The 21,496-nt window shown below is 40.2% G+C and overlaps 1 long non-coding RNA gene across 4 annotated transcripts in view; it reads right to left on the reverse strand.

Moving 5' to 3' along the window:
• LOC104007909 (uncharacterized) overlaps nucleotides 1-21,496 on the reverse strand; it is a 378,770-nt gene that overhangs the window by 206,133 nt on the left and 151,141 nt on the right. For 2 of the 4 annotated variants that reach the window (XR_010148715.1, XR_010148712.1), the window contains exon 2: nucleotides 15,300-15,387. This is a non-coding gene — a long non-coding RNA (uncharacterized LOC104007909). Of the gene's footprint in view, nucleotides 1-4,713; nucleotides 12,969-15,299; nucleotides 15,388-21,496 lie in introns of those variants that run through there. The other 2 variants (XR_010148714.1, XR_010148713.1) reach the window with 2 other exon arrangements.

The raw sequence follows: 21,496 nt of genomic DNA on the forward strand, positions 1-21,496 counted from the left end.
CTTTTTGCCCATTTCATTTTTATATCACATCAATACATGTATACTGTATTTTTCCAAATATAATATGTATATGTAATTTTTAAAATACAGGTTTTTCAAAGTCAGCCCCACTTACCTCCATCAATCCTTGCGCTAAGCAAATATGATCACTTTTTAAAGTTTTTGGTTGCTTCTTGAGAACTATTATTAACCTTTACATCCCTCAGATTATTTGTCATGGTTCTTGGCTAATAGTAAGTGCTGAGTTGATTTTGGCTAAATGAGACTGACTTCCCGCAGACTTTCACAAGAATACATTATCTTGCCTTTGAAATTTTCTTCTTCCTTTTCTGAAACTCTCCATACCACTTTATTCTATATTTTAATTCCCTTTGGCCTTCCAAACCCCTTTTTTCCTTTGGAAATACAGCAAATATCATTAAACATGAAAAGCAATAGGGGGAGGACAATATATAAAATAGTTCCACATTACAGAATAATTACTAAGAACTGAAGAATTTTTTTTTTTTTAACCAACTGCACAAACTAATAACCAAAGTTTGGAAACATCAAGATCTATGATCAATTCCTTTCATAAAAGGTGAAGGTCATTTTTAATTAGTGAGTCGATTATTTCCATTTAATGGATGCATGAAATTCTTAAAAATTCAACTCAACAACCATTTACTGAGCACTCAGTATGTGTTCATTGTTGCCTGAAATCTAAAGATAGCTAAAATGTAGCTATGTCCTTAGAGGAGCCCGCTATCCAAAGCAGGAGATAGAGACATAAATGAAGATACAAGGTAGTGATTATGGGGCTGGTGGAGAGAGAGGAGGACTCAGAGGACACATATGGACATCCTCAATTTCAAGGTGGAAAATGATGATTATGGTGCCACTTTCAGATTCCACCTGGCGGCAGAATTAATAGTGGCTTGTGCACCCTGAAATATAGTTACACACTTCCCCCACTTTTTTAGAAGATGTAAGGAAGGTAAACTTAAGCCTAATGTAATCACACATCCAAAAATCAGTGAATTTCAAAAGGATACCATTTTTAATTATGCATATAAATATATTCCATTAGTGCCACAACCTCCAGCAATCATTAGGAATCATTTTTTACTTTCTCTGGGGTCTCAACAGGTATTGACCATTAACTGCCATGGGAAGCCCCTTCACTATTTGTTTTCTGACTACTTGCTATCTTCAGTGCCCTAGAAGAATCTTCGACAGATGATCAGAACATTAAATATAAATACAGAACACTAAAGAAAATCTTTAAGAATTCATCTCTTGTCAAGGTTATCTTGAAGACCACCCAGGTCAAAGGCATATTGTCTGAAACCTGAGGTATAGTTGCCTGGATTTACGAAGTGAGGGGTTTTGGGGGTGGGTAGAATGTTAAGGAAGAAATCGATCAGAAATAGATTTTTGTTCTCAGAGTACCATACAAAGCATGAACTTCCCCCTAAGTCTTTGTCTTTTTAAATGTGGTATCCCATCCATTAGATGCTCATCATACAGTTATTTTGTCTTTTTATTTTAACTAGCTTAGATAGAACAATGCTGTTCTTGCAAAGCCTTACCACAGGAAAAGAATATAGGAGAAGGGGAAGATCTGAACCAAGTCACAATGAAGTAGGGAAAGTTTGTTTCTGATGTTCTTACTCCCCTTTCAAATGCCTTCCATAGCCACCTGTCTCAGGATGGCTGCCTCCAGAAGAAGATCGTAAGATAAGAATATCAGTGCAAGTAGTTTTCAATTTAAAAAAAAAATGATCTCAGAAAGCTCTGATAAGGGAATAGGACAATAAAAAGGGGAAAGGAAGGAAACCAATAAAGGATGTATTATCAAGTAACTTACTACTAGGACAACTGGGGTTCAACTCCAATGAGGACTCCGATAAAGAATACAAAACCTTTCTAGTTATCCCCAGCAATTATCCCCAGCAAGAAATGAGAAAGCTGGGGTATTCATCCACCAATCCCTGTCCATCATTGATTTCAAGCTGTTTCCAGAGGCATGAACTACCAATGCTTCTGACCCTCCCCATACAAAGCCAAGAGAAAGCCCTCATGTGGAGAGTTGGAGGTACCTGCAGTAGGAGGAGATGAGTACGCACTAGAATGGCGCAGGCCAATGTTATATGGGCAGGACATCAACAGTGACTACTGCACCACCTTATCTTTTATTTACTCAGCGTTTTCTTTCTTTTTTTTTCTTTTTCCTTTTTTTTTTTTTTTTTTTTGAGACAGAGTCTCAGTCTTGTTGTTAAGGCTGGAGTGCAATGGCGCAGTCTCGGCTAACCGCAACCTCCAGCTCCCGGGTTCAACCAATTCTCCTGCCTCAGCCTCCCTAGTAGCTGGGATCACAAGCATGCGCCACCATGCCTGACTAATTTTGTATTTTTAGTAGAGACGGGGTTCCTCATGCTGGTCAGGCTGGTCTCGAACTCCCAACCTCAGGTGATCCACCCACCTCAGCCTCCCAAAGTGCAGGGATTACAGACGTGAGCCACCATGCCCGGTCTTACTCAACATTTTCAAAGCCTGTTCTTTCCACGTATTTCTCTCCTTCTGTCAGCACTTTAAAGTTAGAGGTCTTTTCCTCTATAGGGGGGAAAATGGGGAAAAAGTTGAGTAAAAGGGGAGCCCTGGAGCATGTGGTGATTTTAAAAAAACTGAATAAGAATTATTTTTATGAAGTTTGGGCCACAGGGGAGAGTTATTGCAGAACTAATGGGATTTTAGGGGGAAATTCTTGTCTTGTATTTGTACGAAATAGCTCTGCTTCGATTAATAATAATGACTTGTGGGAATAATTCAGTAAGACTTGTCTCTCCTTGTCTCCTTGTATCACAAACCTATATCTGCCTACCGTCCCAGGTTAAAAAAAAAATCAGTAAGTTCATAAAACAAAACAGTTGAAGTCTTCTATTTGCAGGGCAAATTTTTATGAATAACCTTAATGTAACTGGGGAGCCTTTTGGTCCAGCTTCAGGATGGTGTCATATTAAGAGAAACATAGTTGGTTCCAATGGACAAAAAGTAATTCAAATCTTTACTCAGTCTGTTAAGCATTTATGCCCAGAAAACCATTTTTGTAATTTTCTCTCCCAATTTCTGCCTTCTCAATCTTATTCACAGGAATGATAGCTGTTCTCCTAAACTTTCCCACTGTTTACTTCTATACATCAAAACCCTCCCAAGTCTAATTCTCATAGCTTTTCTCTGTCTCCCTGTCTCTCTCCCTTAAAAATAAAAACAAATCAACTAAGATACTTTATTATCTTCATTTTTCCATTGCACATCATCTCTTCAAGTGCTACACAGAAGCATATACTACTCTCTGGGAGCTATAATGAGATGTGTGCGTGCTGGGAGGAGAGAAGAGAGGGGGTTATATGAAGAGGAAGCTTGTGAATACTGATGCCTATATTAATTTTGTTTTTGTTTTACTTTTTATATCTATCCATCAGTCTGTATCTATCTAAATCTATCTATTGGAAAAAAAACTAAACCAAACATTTTACAGAGACCCCCGTTTCCTGTTGCTTTCTACCTTTGACCCCTTTTCTTTCTGTCTGCCAACTAACTACCTTTTCCACCTCGTGAACATTGACTAGCCAATGAACTATAAGACTTGCATAAAAAAGTTCTTGCAAAATACTGTTCTAATGGTTACTGAGCAAGGAGCACAAAACAGGGATGACTCCCAACTGTGAGTTTCAGTTAAAGTGGCAAACTGCTGTCTAAGCCCAAACTGCAAAGATGGATACTCAACTGTCCCTCTCCTCCAAAAACTCCAACCCTGATTCAACTGGGGAGTCACCAGATCCTCAGATGCTCCCTGAATAAAGGAATCAGCTAAGTAGAGACTTTATTAATCTCTATTTGAGTCCCTTAAAATCATTTTCTTTTCAGTCTGTCTGTATGCAGACACACTGTAGATATATGAAGTATAATAAGATGTATATATACACATATAGATATGATGTGTGTGTTATGACAAATTAAGTTATAAAGCACTTTCACACTCTCTATACTTTTAAAAGAGCCAGCAATCCTATGAGGTAAGCACCAGTTTGAATTATTTTCCTCATTGTACAAGTGAGAAAAATTAAAGCTCAGAGGAGTTAGGTGAACTGGCCCAAGTTTACACAGCTGGTTACTACATATCCAAACCTGGACCCCCAAATCCCCTGGTATTTGTTGTATTACATCATGGTATTCCATGTTCATTTTGAGACTTCCCTAGTGATTTTGCTTGCCATTCTTTATCTCTCATACCAGAGAGCACCCTAAAATCCAGAACAAGAGCAAATGATCCTGTGTCTTGGAATCAACAGTCAGACCCTATGTTAGGCTATATGCATGTATTCATGATATGTCTATGCTTGAGTGAGTGATTTATGATTGTGTATAATACTATCTCATTGTGGAGAAAACAGAAAATGCAGAAAACTGGCCAGGCGTGGTGGCTCACGCCTGTAATCTTAGCACTTTGGGAGGCCGAGGCAGGTGGATCACATGAGGTCAGGAGTTCAAAACCAGCCTGGCTAACATGGTGAAACCCCATCTCTACTCAAAATACAAAAAAATTAGCTGGGTATGATGACAGATGTCTGTAATCCCAGCTACTTGGGAGACTGAGACAGGAGAATCGCTTGAACCCGGAGGCGGAGGTTGCAGCGAGCCGAGATTGCACCACTGCACTCCAGCCTGGGTGACAGAGCGAGACTCTGTCTCAAAAAAAAAAAAGAAAGAAAGAAAAAAGAAAATGCAGAAAATTGTACAGAAAACAAAATCACCTTTAATTTAGCCAATCAGTCATAATCACTGTTAGTAGTCAGTGTATATCTTGTGTAAACACAGAGACACATGTTATAGGCTACATCAAAACAAAACATGGATAATGTAAGAAAGGGCAATAGAAGTCAATCCCACTTAAGAACAAAGATATGAAATTCTAAAAAAAAGTATTAACAAGCTAAATCCCACAATTTATAAAACAATACATCATACACATCATTATTGTAATGCTCCACACTAACATTTTTTAAAGTATGATCTCACTAGATGCCAAAAAAAGCATTCAAAAATTAACATTCACTCATGAAAGAAACGGTAACATGGGAAGAGAGGGAAACATCCTTAATCTGATAAAGTGTATCTACCAAATCTTTCTGTTTTCTGTCAGAAACAAGACAAAGATAGCTGCTTTTTCCTCTTCAATATTGGCTTGGAGGCCCTAGCCAGCACAGCAGGAAAAGAGAAAAATATAAACATATACTAATTGGAAAGGAACAAACAAAACTGTCATTATTTACATTAAATTGTCTACATGCAAAACTCAAAAAAAAAGCCTACAGAGAAATATATTAGAATTAGCTAGAGAATTGATCAAAGTTTCTGGAGGTAAGTTCAATTATGAAAGAAAATTGCATTTTTATATATCAACAACAAACTATTAGAATGTCTAATTTTAAAAATTAGAATAGCAACAAACACTAGGCTCTCTTAAAGACTTGTCTTGAAGAATTTCCTGTAGAAAGGTTTCTCTAAAAACGCAAATATCCCGGGTGAAATAATAGGTCATATGATAGAAAATAAAAGTGGTCCTTTTCCTGCTGACACCACAGGAATGAGCTTGTATATCTAACTTACGTTTAGAAGAAAAGCTGTTTTTGTTTTATTTTATTTTACTTGGCAAGACTATTGAGAAATGGAAAGCATGAGCTCTGGCTTAAAAGAGGCTGAAAATTTTGAAACTTTAGTATGGTAGAAGCTGGGGAAATGGCCATGTCAAAGCTGCAGGCTTCTTAACTGCAAGAGGTAGAGCTTTGAATGTATTTCCATTGCAGGCTACTCCTTTTTCTGAAAGTAAAAGCAAATGGACCATGTTTCCATGCACATGTCAAGCAGAGGCTCCACAGAGTTGAGTGTAGTGTGTGATTGTGTGTGTTATAAGCAGCTACATCTCTACAGGCCATCTGATGTCTCTTAGGTGGTGCCATGCCTGACCCTCACTTGGTCCTGAGCATGACGCATGCTCCATTGAAATAGATGCTCACCAGAAAATCACAAGCTTGAAAATCAGAAGCCTGCAGGAAGGACATGGAGGATGATCTGGAGGGAAGACCACAAAAAGAAACTTGGGTGGGTTTAGTAGAACTCAACCTGGAGTGAAATGGCTAATGACCCACATGTGGTTTTACTTAAGTCCAAATATCCCAGATCCAAGAGAATATTTAAAATGAAAGGAGTACACTTCTTTGCAGCACAGAGGGACAGATGCAAAGGAAATAGCATCCCACCCATTCCTGCCTTTTTGTTTCTTTTTTAAGGATGTGGCATTAGTACTTTCTGCTGTAATTGTGCTGCAGGACCACACATTTGTGGGTTTGGGTCAGCGTGTCCCAATAAGGAAATGGATATTATTTAATTTTCAGTGATCTAGGAAGAAGAGGATTCCAAGGGAGGAAATGAGGACTTAGAAAACTGACCTTAGAAGGAAGAAGAACAAATTATTTCTGGGCCTTACTAACTTTATCATGAAATCTACAAACATGTTTCAAGAATCTTCCAGCCAGTAAAAGGAAGGTGGCCCCCGACATAATGAAGCAACCAAAAGGTGAAGAAGAGAGGCCCTGAAGTTACAAGGTGAGGCTGGTCCTGACACTGTGAGTTCTGAAAGCAACCATCCCCCTGGCTGGAGTGTGTAGTCCTTCCATCCATTCCCCAGAACAAGTCATGCTCTGGCATTTACTATGATTTTAGTGAACGCTTAGATGGACAAAGACAGGAAACTTCCTTTGGATTTTCCAAGACAAGTGGTTTTCAGAGTGCAGTTCCCAGATAAGCAATCCCCTGGGAACTTGTTAAGCGTCTCCCACCTCCCACTTACTGGACCCAGAACTCTGGAGGTGGGGCACAGGGATCGATGGTTTAAGAAGCCCTTCAGGTGATTCTAATGCATGCTCAATGTGAGGGCAACTAGGCTGACAGTAAAATCTCACACAGGTGAGAGGTATCAAGTTGAATTTAAATTTAATGTGACCACATTTGAGCAGCCACTTTAGCGAGGTCTGAGTTAGAGTCATTAGTAGCGTTCACATAATATTTTCAGCTGTCAGCTCTCTAGGCATAGAGTAGGATGATATTTATAACTCCTTTGAGGTTAAATGGGACCACAAGACTGGTTTTTGCCAATGATTCATAAAAGGAAGCATTTGATTGTCAGCACACGACTTTATAGAGTTTTATACTAAGGTTTGAGATACAGGCTGAGCATTCCTAAACTGAAAAGTCTAAAATCCAAAATGCTCCAAAATCCAAAATTTCTTGAGCCCCAAGTGAAAAATGTCACAGTTGACCTCATGTGACAGGTCTCAGTCAAAACACAGGCACACAACAGGCAGTTTATTCAGTGTTCCCAAGGGAAAAATAAAACTACCTTCAAGCTGTGTGTATAAGGTGTACACGAAACAAAAATAAATTTCATGTTTAGACTTGAGTCCCATCCTCAAGACATCTCATTATGTATATGCAAATATTCCAAAATCCATAAACACTTCTGGTTCCAAGCACTTAGGATTAGAGAGTCCTAACCTGTAGTGACTGCTCCATCAGTCTGGGTCCCAGAGCAAGAAGACCTAGAAAAGGACTTGTTGGTATAAACTACTATGATTTGGGGGTTATTTGTCACTGCAGCATAACTCAGCCCATCCTAACTCATATTACTTAAAACTATGACCACGTCTTAAATTTCTGTCAATGTTCTTATTTCAAATATTCCATACCATTTTAAACTGCAGGTTCCAGTTTTTGTTTCTGTCACATATAATTTGCTAGTTGTATCCTGTGGACACAATTTTGGCTAGGTTAGACATATGGTCTAACACGGAGCTGGGGACACTATAGGAGCTTCATAGATACTAAGTTATCCATCTACCATAATCCACATCCATTTTAAAAGATCACTCTTCCCTACTCGGGAGGCTGAGGCAGGAGAATTGCTTGAACCTGGAAGGCCGAGGTTGCAGTGAGCCGAGATCACGCCACTGCACTCCAGTCTGGGTGACAGAGTGAGAATCTGTCTCAGAAAAAAAAAAAAAAATCATTCTCTCTTTAGAGCCCATGTTTCTGTCCATAAAAGTCTACCTACCACAAAAGACTCCTCATATTTTCCCCCTCAAATGGTTTCTTTCCCTCTTGATAATACTTAAATCCAACATTTGAATTTTCTTGCTTTGTTTTAATTATTAACTGTGATTAGGCACTCCAAGGGTTCTGGAGCAACCGGGCAATTGAACATGGGTAATTTTCCTGATTATTTCCCTGAGTCAACCCGGAACAAATATAAACAAACAACAGAAGTCAAATAAGGAGTATTTGTTTTCTCAGCTAGATCACTGTGGATTTACACCTCTTTCCCATTTGCACTAATGAGAATTAGATGAGTAATTCCCCCACAGAGAACACAAACCCTGAAGTCCTTTCAGTGCTATTCTAAAGTGGTAGCAAGAATGTAAAGCTATTTTAGTGCATGCAGCTAAAAATTACCAACTACCATGTAGCATACTTGAGCCTAAACATCTTTCCAGAATTAGGCTGTGAGCTCCTGGAAATGTGAGATGCATTTTATCTTATCTTTGAATCCTTAAGGTCTAGCACAGAATCTGGCATAGTGACAGCCATCAGTGCATGTATTTTGTTGAATAAGTGAATGAATGAATGAACGAAATCAAAATTTTCTTTTCAGTTATTTCACTAGAAGAAATTAAAGACCAAATTTTGGTTAATGACTCCTATAAGAGAAACATAATTATTAAATTTGTTCTACTCGAGACTAACACTTTAAGGGTTTCTGCCTTGACTCGAATCGTTAAACTCTGAAAATGTGTTTGTCTCATTCCAGGAATCCCATTCTGCCAGCCCGGTAAAGGCAAAAACCCCTATGAAACAGATAATGCACCTGTGATTAGAAGACTAACTAGGAACATATGACAATGATTGTTATATTATTTTTCAGTAAATGCTGACAATTTTAATTAAACAAATAAACCAGTGAAAAATTAGCACCTTCATCTGAAAAAGAATGGTGGTCACACGATTTCCTTAGCTCCCCAATTCACACTCAGTGGTCAAGGTGTCAACAGAATAACCATAACAAAGGTCAAAGTTCCTAGTGTTCCCTTATGACCAGGGAGATCTCAGGGTTTTGCTCCAGGATATTTAAATATTTAATTACCTGACTCTGATTCCATAGTCCAAAGTAGACCAAAGGACTCTATTCTTGGGAGGATGCTCTAGTGAAGGAAACTCTGGAAATGAAATGAACCCTCCCTACGTCACCATCTCTTTCTTCATGTCTGTTCCTATGTGGAATACTTTTCTGGGTAGCTAAAGATATTTGGAATGGAATGAGACAACGTGCCCAATTAACTTGTCCTAAGAATCTTTCCGTCTGCCTTAATTAAAGATTTGGTTAAAATACAAGTTTCTATTTTCAAATGCAAATTAGTCATAGGTTAATTTACACATTAGTGTGAATTAGTTTCCATACCATGCAATTTTTTTTTCCAGAATCCTTTGCCCACTTAGAAACAAAACAGTAAGCAACTCAGTTATACTCAAGTCTCTTTATCCTGTTTCCCATATATTATGTGAGCAATTATTTTATTAGAGAGAGTTTAACAGAGAACAAAGAGAGCGTTTATCAATGAAACCTTTTCATGTTTACCATTCTAGAATCAGGTCATAAGAGTGCAGTATTTCTTTGCATTGTCCTCTTTTGATAAGGATTATTAGTTGCAAGCAATAGATATAAACTCCGGTTAATTTGAAGCAAAATATGAATATTTTATAAGAATACTGGGTAGTTCACATAATCGCCAAAAGAGGGTAACAACAAGACTCACAAACTATGCAGACAGAACAACACCTTGGATCAGGTCAAAGAACTGGTGAGGTCTCCATTGCTAATGTTTTTGAGCTAGTTCCCACAGCTTGTCCTACCAGCCTGCTCACAGGAGTGTCAACCGTGACCTCACTGCCACCACTTCCCTGGAAATTCAGTCTTCCTGCCTTGCCATTGCCACCAAAGTACGGTGTTTCTTGGTCTCTACTAGTTCCCATGTCAGAGTTTGTGGCACCTTCCACTGGTGAACTTGACCCTGTGCCTGCATGGTAGCAGCAAAGGAGACTAAGAAAAGCATGTAGTGTCTGGCAAGGAAGGCAAACTCTTCTTCCTAGGAAGACGCATAAAGTAAAGATAGTGACTGTTTCCTAAAAATTATTAGAGATTGTAATATTCCCCTAAGTTTAGATTTCTGCCATGGAATATTCCCATTTTATTGAGATTGTTGATATATCAAAAATGTGTGTGCATTTATGCCCTAATTAAAATAAATGTCATAGAAACCTTCAAATAGCTTGAACTGGGGAGGCTAACTGTTATAAATTAGGATGAGGGAAAGTGGAAAAATATGATCCAATTTTTCTAATATGGAAGAAACCCCAATATGAGTTGCAGACTTGAGAATCTCATTGCCTAAAGTGACATATCTATACCATGGTTTGATTGTCACAGAATTTCCTTTGGTATTTCATCTGGCTTATGTTATATTGTTTCAGCAACATCTGGAGGAAACCAGAGTTAAGAAACTTCATGTGTTATATGCTGTTAATACCTGCTTCACCTAGATCTTATCATTTGAAGACAATAAACCACTGTGAGCACAGCACACTAAATCAGTAGCTGAGAAACTTGGGTGCAGTGCCTGACCTCATCACTGCATGCTAGAGTCACCATGGTGGGAAGACATAGAACATAAACTTGATATGATTTGGGTAGAGAAAAGCACATTTTAATGCCTTAATTTCCTCTCTGTTTCCTTAAATACCTCCATTTCAGAACAAGAAGTGCAGATCCGACAAGCCAAGAGTTTCAGGTAAGTACCAGTACATTATTGCTGGCCTGGAGACAGTTTTTGGGTGAAGCCACGTGGAGTCATGTCAACCATAACAGAATCTCAGGATTTAAGCAGACATTTAAAGTCACCAGGACCATGTGCCATGCAGGCATATCCTCTACAGCACCCATGACAGGAACCTGTCCCGACTTCTACTTGAAATCTCCCAGCAATTACCAGAACCCATGGCCTCCCATCTCATTGTTAAACCATGTTCATTGTTTGGAAGCTCTGCCAGCTTATAATACTTGATTCCCCTCAATGGTCCCACTTCTTCCTTGGCCCCTAAGAACCTCCAAATGACAGTCTTTCAAATATTCAAAAATATTTATGTGCCATCCAACCTTAAGTGTGTCAAACCTACATCTAGTAACTTTCTTAATACATCTTTAATACATCTAGTAACTTCCCAATCTTCTGCATTCTCACGCCCATTCAATCCTCTCCCTTGAATGATTCCTGGTGCCCTGTGAGACCTTCCTACCTCGAGTCTTGCCTCTTCTAATCTTCAATCCACTGGTAATACATTAGCCTCAAAAATATTTCCAACATCAACATCTTTAAAAAAAAATAACACCAGATAGCTTCTTACTGCCTTCAAAAGAAAGCTCAATTTTTAATCCCCGGTAGCCCTTCGTTATGTGTTTCTTGGCTTCTTTCTCCAGGCCCATCACTCATCTTTCACACAAAATCTATCAAACTCTCAACTACTTTGAGTTCCCAAGCCATTTTTCTCTCCCACATGCACCTTAATATACAGCCTCTGCCTATAATGCCCTCTTTTCCCATCAAATGGATCCCTCCCACTCATCCTTTCAACGCCCCCCGCAACACCATCCCCCTCACAAAGCAGAATCAGACACCCCTCTCATGGCATTCTGCTCTTAATCTATTTTATAAATATTAATGCACTACATTAAAATCATTTATTCACTTGTCTGTCTCTACCACTAAAAGGCAGTTCTGTGAAGGAGGGGATTCTACTGCATTGCTCACCACCATCTCCCCAGAGCGTGGTTCAGTCCCTGGCATATTGGAGGAGTACCATCACTCTATTGAGTGTTGAATCCAGCTTCTTCAACCTTCCCTCCTAGGACTTAGTCACTAGATTAGCCATAATCCTTGTTGCTTCCCCCACTGCCTCATATATCTGCAAGTTTTTCAATGTTCCATCTAAAACTGGATGCACAAACTCAGTCTTGATTCTGAAGCCAAATGAGGGCGGAAAAAACCCTAGGAAAAAATTTTAAAATTTTGTATGACTTGTGCTACAGGTCCAGCTATTCCTCTTCCTGCTCTTCTTATTCGGAGGCTACCACTGGCTGGGTCAGGATCCCAGAATGTGGGATCCTAGAAGGTTAGTGGCTCTGCCAAACACCTATTAGAGTTTTCATGTCTTTATATGGGAATTAGTAATAACTTTGCCCATATGCTACATAACATATGCATTAAGCAAGGCTTAATAGCTATTAATAAAATATTGATGCATTTGTTTTTCTGGCCAAATATTTGAAAGTAGCTTGAACCATTTCCAGATGGTGACTTTATCTTTGTATCCTGTGATGTGAAAGTCATTGCTAAGCTGTGTTCTTTAGTATGCACTCTGCAGGTTATTTTCTTCACATGTATACACAATGATTTTGTTATTCAGTGGCTGTTACAGACAGTGATCCCAGAGGAACATTTCCATCTTGACAACATTGAGGGAATTTATTTAATATATTTGAAGATTGTCCCCAAATCTTCCATTCTCAAGTTTTTACAAATTTCTAACATCACGCTCTCAAACTTGTATACTGCTGGATCATCCATTGCATTTTACGGTCCTTAGTGTTTCCAGTTATTTTTCTCATTATTCCATTTTTTATCCATCTTTATCATCATCAATAGTGAGTCTTATTTCAGTGTAATAGTCCATTTGATTTTCCTCATCTACATTTCTTCTTTGGATTTTTAGAGTTCTTGTAGATGGTTCAACCATTTTCACATATCTTAAAACTTCTAATCCTTCAAAAGGTAAATAAATGCAAAAAGTGAAGAAAAGTCTGTGATTGAATAACAAAATACACAAAAGCATGTGCAATTCTTGCAGTTACTGTATTTTCATCATTTATAACATTTATAAGTAAACAGACATGGTAGTCACATGATCATTGGATATCTCCATATAAATTGGCAATATGACTGGTATGATCCAAGGAAATTTATGCCCAGGTGCACTTCGAGAAAATTTACCTAAGCAATTTAGATGATGGAAGGATGAATGAATGGAGAGAAAAGGAGAGAGAGACATACACACACAGACTGACTTTCCTTTTACCCACTTCATGATTTAAAATGAGCTTTAAGATGAAAGCCTTCTTCTCTTTTATGGAGCATGGAGTGATAAGTGGGGACTTGGAAGAAGCCTCTCTGAAGTCTACTACCAGCTATACAGGCCAACTATGCAATCTTAGGGAAGTAACTTATCTCGCTGGGTCAGTGTTCATATCTTCAAAAAGCAAAAAGTTTTATGAGGTTCCACTTCTTCTACTTCCAAAAGCATATAAGTCTATGATACTAAAAATCATTCTGCAAATATCAAATCTTGTGTGTGGTATATACTTTTATTACAACTGAAGGAAAAGATATGTGGAAGAGTAGTGTTGTGGGAGAGAATGTGGAAGAGACTGCAGACAAGGAATAAAAACAACTACAACTGATTATCAAAACCTGGTTTAGTCACAGGTCAGATGAGCAAGGCCTATGAGCCGAGAAACCAGAAAATGGGATGCATCCACCAGGACAGAAGAATCACAATGACAGGTAAGTAGAATCTCATTCTACTTATTTACATCTGAATAAGAAGAGTGGATGAAAATAGTCAACATTTGTTGGCAAAGAGTTAATACTCGTAAAGATTAGAAGAATATTTAGCACACTGTAACTGCTCAAAAAATATCAGCTATTACTATCACCACTGTACATTTTTACAATAGGTAGATTTCTAGAAATATCATGAGATGCAAACATTACCACAAATGCTTTGGATTGTTGCTAAATTTTGGGAAAGTTGGAATGTCTACCAACCCACGGGAATTTGGAAATCTCTTTTACGTCGTCAGCCTTTCCTAAGATAGGCATGTCCACAAGTGGAAAGAAGATGTGGGATGGTTCTAAGACACGTTTCTTGCTTATCTCCAAAGCTAAGGGGTTATGCCCTGTTTGTGGGGCAAGCCTACAGGAATGCTAACTGGCTGTGTCCTGGGTGACTCTTGAAGGCAACTGAAGTGAGGACATTCTGTGATGTTCTGGAAGGTCTAGGAGATCGAGAAGTAACATGCACCAGGGGCTTCCAACAACAATCCAAAGTGGGGATGGAGAGCTGAAAGTCCGCATGAGGTGAACGGGGGTTCTGAGCTCCAGGGGGCTGGGAAAGCTCACTATTCCTGCCCAGTTTACACTCATGCGAGGTGTATTCAGGAGTACTAACTGCCAATGAAATGAGTGCTCAAAAGGAATGTGCAAGAGAGCAAGAAGGGCCATGCCTGAGCCCCTGGAATGACTTTTCCCAGGTGCACCACATTTCAAGTGAACTGGATGGTCTATGAAAAGCAGGAGCTGAGGGGCCTCTGCATGAAAGTAATGCCCATCTTATTAGGTTAAGTCACATTTCCTAAGGAAGCCTGATACTTTTTTTTTTCATGCTAAGATGGATGATTCAGTGAAGTGAATAATCCTCTTGTGCTGTGAGGATAGTTATCTGTTTTATCTGTTGATGTGAGTCTGCACCTTCATACATTGTGGGTTTTTGTTTTTAACAATGGGATATAGCTCTACCATAGTTACTGCGTAAAATGCATCCCCAAAATGTAATGTGCACCTAAATATAAGAATATTTGTAATCTTGTCACTAGCAGAAAGCTCAGTAACACAAAGGGCATTCTTAGTAGCTTTAGCTACTCAAGTAAGCCGACAAAATGTGTCTGTGTGTGTTCATAAGGTCAGACCATTACACAAAAGAACCTCACATCTCAATGGCTTAGTACAATTTCAGAAGTTTGTCTTTTGCTCATGTCTCAGTTCAAGATGAGGTTTTCCTCCAAATAATGACTCAGAAATCCAGATGGCTTCTTTCCTGTGGCTCCCCACGCTAAGATTCCGTGGCGGAGGAAATGAATACACAGAGGATCACGCACCCCATACCAACAACCTCAGGTGAGAAATGGCATGTGTTGCTGCTGTTTACATGTCTTTAAGGGGAATTAATCACATAACCCTACCCAGATGAAATATGCATTCTCTGGCAGAGCTGCCACTTGTGGGGAAAACAGGAACATTTGGTGGTCAGATACTTACCTTTGTCACAGTTTTTCAGGAGTTAGGAATCTCTCATAGCACCTCTGCTCCATGATTGGTATAGGAGATTTGACTATCACTCAAGCACCTGTAAAAATAGACAGATAATATGAAAAAACAGGCGTAACTAGAGGATCACTCTTCATATATATATAAACTTGAGGCTGATAATTGTTTTCATGATTGCCCCTATTTTCTTGGCTTTGAACTCCTACCCCATCTAGAGAAGATATTTTGCCCTATTCTAGTTCAGTGAACTTCATCAAGACTAGTAATTTTTTAATCTAGTTATTAAAATTTTAGTCACCAATCACATTTCCAAGCCTCTTAGTTTTTAGCCTCCCATCACAATCCCCCGATTCAGCTTTCTTTTCTATGCATAATACTGTGTTGCCTCATGCTTTATCCCTCCACAGGGAGGGAGGGCAGAGACATAGTGGCACTGGCCACTTGCAGGCAGCAGTATATGGTGGAGACAGGAAGCTGAGAAGCTGATTTGGGGTCACTCTGTGGCTGGCTTGGCCTATGGGTGATTGCTCCTGTTAGGTTTCTGACCCTGGGATTTCATAGCTGTCCTCATGTGGCAGCACATTAACAGGTCTTTTAATCCCCAGTCTTTAAAGAATGAAAGAGAAAGACACTTGGATGTATGCACACATCATGAGATAAATTAATATATTGCTTCTATGAAGCAAGAACAGAATGCTATAAAAAAGAAACATTCAGGCATTTAAAAAAAAGCTTCTGAAATTAAACACCAGAGCAGCGGAGAAAAATATCGCTGGAAAACTTCGAAGGTAAAATTGAGAAAACCTCGCAGAACTTAAGTAAAAAGTCAAAGATACAAAATAAGAGCAATGAATTAACAAAATTGGAGGACCAGTATTCCAAAAGTTGCAAATATAAATGATGGAAGTCTAGAAAGACAGAATAGAAGAAGTAGAGGGAGGAAATAGTCAATGAAATAATTCGAGAAAATTACCAGGACCTGAAAAACAAATTTTTTTAAGTTAAGAGGGTGCCCTTAGTGCCCAGCACAACGTATAAAAATAAATCAACAATAAGGTACATCATTGTGAAATTATAAAACATCAACATCAACAGGATCTTTAGAGTCCCAGAGAAGAAAGAGGAGGTCCCTTACAAAGGATTTGTAATCAGAATTGTTCAGCTTATTCAAGAGCAACACTGGGAGCTCACAGATAATTGAAGAATATCTTCAAAATGCTGAAGAAATTTATTTTCTATCTTAAAATTCTATACCCAGTCAGGCAGTCTATTATGTGAGAAGATGGAACAAAAACATTTTCAGACATTCAAGGTCTCAGAAAATTTACCTCCCATAAACCTTTTTTTCAGGGCATTATTGAAGGATGTACCTCACCTAACGTTAAGAGTAAGCCACTTGCTAAAGGAATTCGAGGACCCAGGCAATAGAAGATCCACTGCACACACCCATGCACACGCACACAGACACACACACAGAATCTCTAGCATGATAGTTAAGGAAGATCTCAGAATGACTGACAAGCACCAAGGATGAAAGGAAGCAAGGACCTATGGAACAGGTTCAAAAAATTGTGGCCAAGGACAGTACAGGACTTCATACCCATAGCGGCCCTTCCCTACGTGAAAGGCATGGGGAAGCCAACAGAACCAGCACTTTTATTAATGACATCCAGAGCAATGATGTTATATGGCAGAAATACAATGATGAGACAATAAAGTCTATGCATCCGTATTATGTGTGTGTGTGTGCACGTGTGTGTGCGTGTGTGTGTAGTGAGAGAGAGTCTGAAATGATATACAAGAAAAAAAGCAAAAAGTGACATTTGTTTCCTTTGGAGAAAGGAATTTGATGCTGACAGAAAAGAGATGTGAGGAGGACCTAATTTTCATTATATGCAATTTTCTTTATGTCTAAGATTTACTATGTGTACATATTGAGAGGTGACAGCATGCTGGCAGCCCTTGCAGCCCTCGCTTGCTCTGGTTGCCTCCTCAGCCTAGGCGCCCACTCTGGCCGCGCTTGAGGAGCCCTTCAGCCCGCCGCTGCACCGTGGGAGCCCTCTGGGCTGGCCGAGGCCAGAGCCGGTTCCCTCAGCCTGCGGGGAGGTGTGGAGGGAGAGGCACGAGCGGGAACCGGGGCTGCGCAGGGCGCTTGCCGGCCAGCTAGAGTTCCGGGTGGGCGTGGGCTTGGCGGCCCGGCACTCGGAGCGGCTAGCCAGCCCCACCAGCCCGGGGCAGTGAGGGGCTTAGCACACGGGCCAGCAGCTGCGGAGGGTGCGCCGGGTCCCCCAGCAGTGCCGGCCCGCCAGCACTGCGCTTGATTTCTTGCTGGGCCTTAGCTGCCTCCCCACGGGGCAGGGCTCGGGACCTGCAGCCCGCCATGCCTGAGCCTCTCCTCCACCCGCCCGTGGGCTCCTGCGCGGCCTGAGCCTCCGTGACGAGCGCCACCCTGCTCCACGGCACCTGGTCCCATCGACCTACCAAGGGCTGAGGAGTGCGGGCGCATGCCGTGCAACTGGCAGAGTTCCACTTGCAGCCGGCGGGGGATCCACTGGGTGAAGCCAGCTGGGGTCCTGAGTCTAGTGGGGACTTGGAGAACCTTTATGTCTAGCTAAGGGATTGAAAATACACCAATCAGCACTCTGTATCTAGCCCAAGGTTTGTAAACACACCAATCAGCACCCTGTGTCTAGCTCAGGGTTTGTGGATGCACCAATCAGGGCTCTGTATCTTGCTAATCTGGTGGGAACTTGGAGAATCTTTATGTCTAGCTAAGAGATTGTGAATACACCAATCGGCACTCTGTATCTAGCTCACGGTTTGTAAATGCACCAAGCAGCACTCTGTGTCTAGCTCAGGGTTTGTAAATACACCAGTCAGCACTCTGTATCCAGCTAATCTAGTGAAGACGTGCAGAACTTTTGTGTCTAGCTCAGGGATTGTAAATGCACCAATCAGCACCCTGTCAAAACAGACCAATCAGCTCTCTGTAAAATGGACCAATCAGCAGGATGTGAGGGGTGGGGGGCGTGGGGGGCGTGGGGTTGTTGGGGGGGGGGGGGTGGGGCAGATAAGACAATAAAAGCAGGCTGCAGGAGCCAGCAGTGGCAAACCGCTTGGCTTCCCGGCTGTGTTCTTTGGCTGTTTGCTGTAAATCTTGCTACTGCTCACTCTTGGGGTCGACACTTCCTTTATGAGCTGTAACACTCACTGTGAATGTCTGCAGCTTCACTCTTGAAGCCATGGAGACCACGAACCCACCGGGAGGAAGGAACAACTCCAGACAAGCCGCCTTAAGAGCTGTAACACTCATCGTGAAAGTCTGCAGCTTCACTCCTGAGCCAAGGAGACCACGAACCCACCAGAGGAAAGAAACTCTGAACACATCCGACCATCAGAAGGAACAAATTCCGGAGTGCTGCCTTTAAGAACTGTAACACTCAGCGCGAGCGTCCGCAGCTTCATTCTTCAAGTCAGTGAGACCAAGAACCCACCAATTCCGGACACAGTATTACCTATTCATAAAAGTTATAGCATAAAATGCATTCACTTAAAATTACAAATATACATACTTTTGATCCAACAATTTAACCTCTGACAGTTACACCTTAGCTATCTGACAGGTACACCTTTGCATGTGCAAAATGATGTATGCAAAATGATATTCATTACAGCATTGACTGAGAGAGCAAAAGACTAGAAATGACCTAAATATCTATCAAATAAGTCTGGTGATATAAGCTATGTACCCCTGCACAATGGAATATGTTGTAAGCCATATAAGAAATAATGAAGAATTTAGTGATAAGGAATGATCTCTAAGATATATGGCTAAGCAGAAAAGAGATGGTAGTAAAAACGGATGTATGGTACAGTATGCCAAAATGTTTGCGTAAGAAAGGGGAATACTGGATATATTTGGACTTTATATACGTGCATACAATGGCTCTGGGGAGAAAAAACACACACAAAAAAAACATTGGTTGCTTATGGTTTCTGCTTTTTCTTCATAGCATCGTCATTATGTTAAATTATTTGACACACTTGATTTGTTTGCATGCTTGTTTTCTGTTTCCTCCATTAGAATGTAGGCACCAAGGGGGCAAAGTCTAATCTGATACGTTTACATAGGTATCCCACTACACCTTGGACAAGTGTGTGGCACATAATAGATGCTCAATAAATGGTTGTTGAATATTGTTTGACAGGAAAAAAGAAGCCTTTTCTCTGACCATGATGTGGCCTTTTAGGGGATGACAGCATTGTGATAACAAACCTTCAAAGGATCTTGTCTTCAAGGCAAAATTTTTTTAAAAAGCCAAAAAGTAGTCATAAGAAACTGCTGACAGAATAACGAGGAATGTAAAATGTCAGCCTTCACCTATTAATAATTGTTACAGCATATTATGTCTCTGACTGAATCTTCTACAAACAAGCAATTAAGGTAATCTTCATCACAGGAGATAGTTTGAAGAAGTCAAAGCCACAACGTATTTCAAACAGCTGGGGAACAGCAGAAATACTGGAGGAAAAGGCCAATATCCTGTGAGCTGGTGTTATTGTAGAATTTAAAAATAACTGTCGAGATGGAACACAATCATTTATGAGGCACCAGATTAGATTCTTGGGTCGCTACAGTTGTTCAGAGGACAGAACGGGAGATTTCTAGATGTTACCTTGGCAATGAAGTAAAGCAATTGCTTGTGGACGTTGTTAGCTTGTGAAGGTGGTCAAGATTCAGCTTCACAGGTCATCATAGAGGGGAAAATAAAACTTCCAAAGTGTTTCTAATTTGTCCTATTCTTGAATATATATTTAAAATTAGGAGATGTGTATTTTCACTAAGTTCTTCAACACGGGACTTCAAACCTGTCCTACTCTTCAAGCTCTTTTGAGTGTAAGGCTAATGCACACACATCCATACCCACTCAGGCACTAAGAAGACTACTCCTTGCCTCTGGCTTAGCCCTGATTCTGGCTGTGCCACTTTTATTCCCTTATTTGGTGTTGTGTGATGTTTCACTGGGCAGGTTTAATGGCCTTCACAAAGTATCCATCTGATCTATCCACTCAGTGATTTTTATCATTGTAAGTAACCTTTGCCCATTCTACCTACCTGGAGAAAAGATACATTGACTTGAAACTAACATGGTCTTGTGATTTCTAGCAGGCACCAGGCCCCATTTCACCAATTTTTTATTAGCCCAAGTGTAGCAGATCCTGTCAGTGTCTGGCCCATTTCCCCTGGCCATACCCTCCACAATTTTAAAGTTTAAAGCAAACACCTGCAAAAGACTCAAGCGTCTTTTGCTCTGACTGAGAGCCCACTCAGCCTGGGACATCACAGGACAGAACTGCACAGAGTTAGTGCCCCAGGAAGCAGCCCCTAACATGACTGATGGATGGATACCCTGCTTCCTCACCCCTGGTTGAGATAACCCTGAGGTGCGTTCTACTGATTTCCTAAGCTCCCCAGTGGCTCACAGGAGTAACTGGCTCCATAACTCAGCCTTACTTGGTTACCGTCCTTTATAGGTGCTCTGACTCCCCTTCTGGAGTTTCCTGGGATTAACTTTCAAATAATCTGCTTGCAACTGAGTCCTTGTCTTGGTATCTGCTTTTGAGAGAACCTGTGCTCAGAAAAACACTAGAAAATTAACAAAATATACCAATATTTCCAAATAAATAAAGCAATTTGTTCAGATCATGTTTTCTGATATTATACTTGTGTAACAATGGTCTTTGAATAGCACCCTTCTGAAATTCAGTAATACTGTTTTCTTAAAGAAGAATGTTCCCCCTTCTTAATGGGGCTTCCAACAATACTAAATATTGTAGTTTGTCTAGAAGGGATTATTGAAATGTTTGAAAGACAACAGGAACACAAGCACAAGTGACTTGCTGGGTAAGCCAGAATAAGACTGGAAGCTGAGGGTCTCCATTTAAACACAGAACACCTGTTCACATCTTCAGAGAATGCCCAGAACACTTGGCCCATGTAATTAAATAAAAGCTGTGATCCTTGCCGCAATAGATGTTATTGTCTAGGAGATAGAAATATAATACTCAAATACTCATACTGCAATTGATTTAAAATGGCTATGTACTCCCCATAGCAATAGCTAAAATAATAGTCAAGATTGTATATTTTAGTCACTTTATTATATTACTTTACAATAAGATATGGA

Source organism: Pan troglodytes, chromosome 11 (genome assembly GCF_028858775.2).
Source record: "Pan troglodytes isolate AG18354 chromosome 11, NHGRI_mPanTro3-v2.0_pri, whole genome shotgun sequence".
In the NCBI taxonomy this organism is placed as follows: Eukaryota; Metazoa; Chordata; class Mammalia; order Primates; family Hominidae; genus Pan; species Pan troglodytes.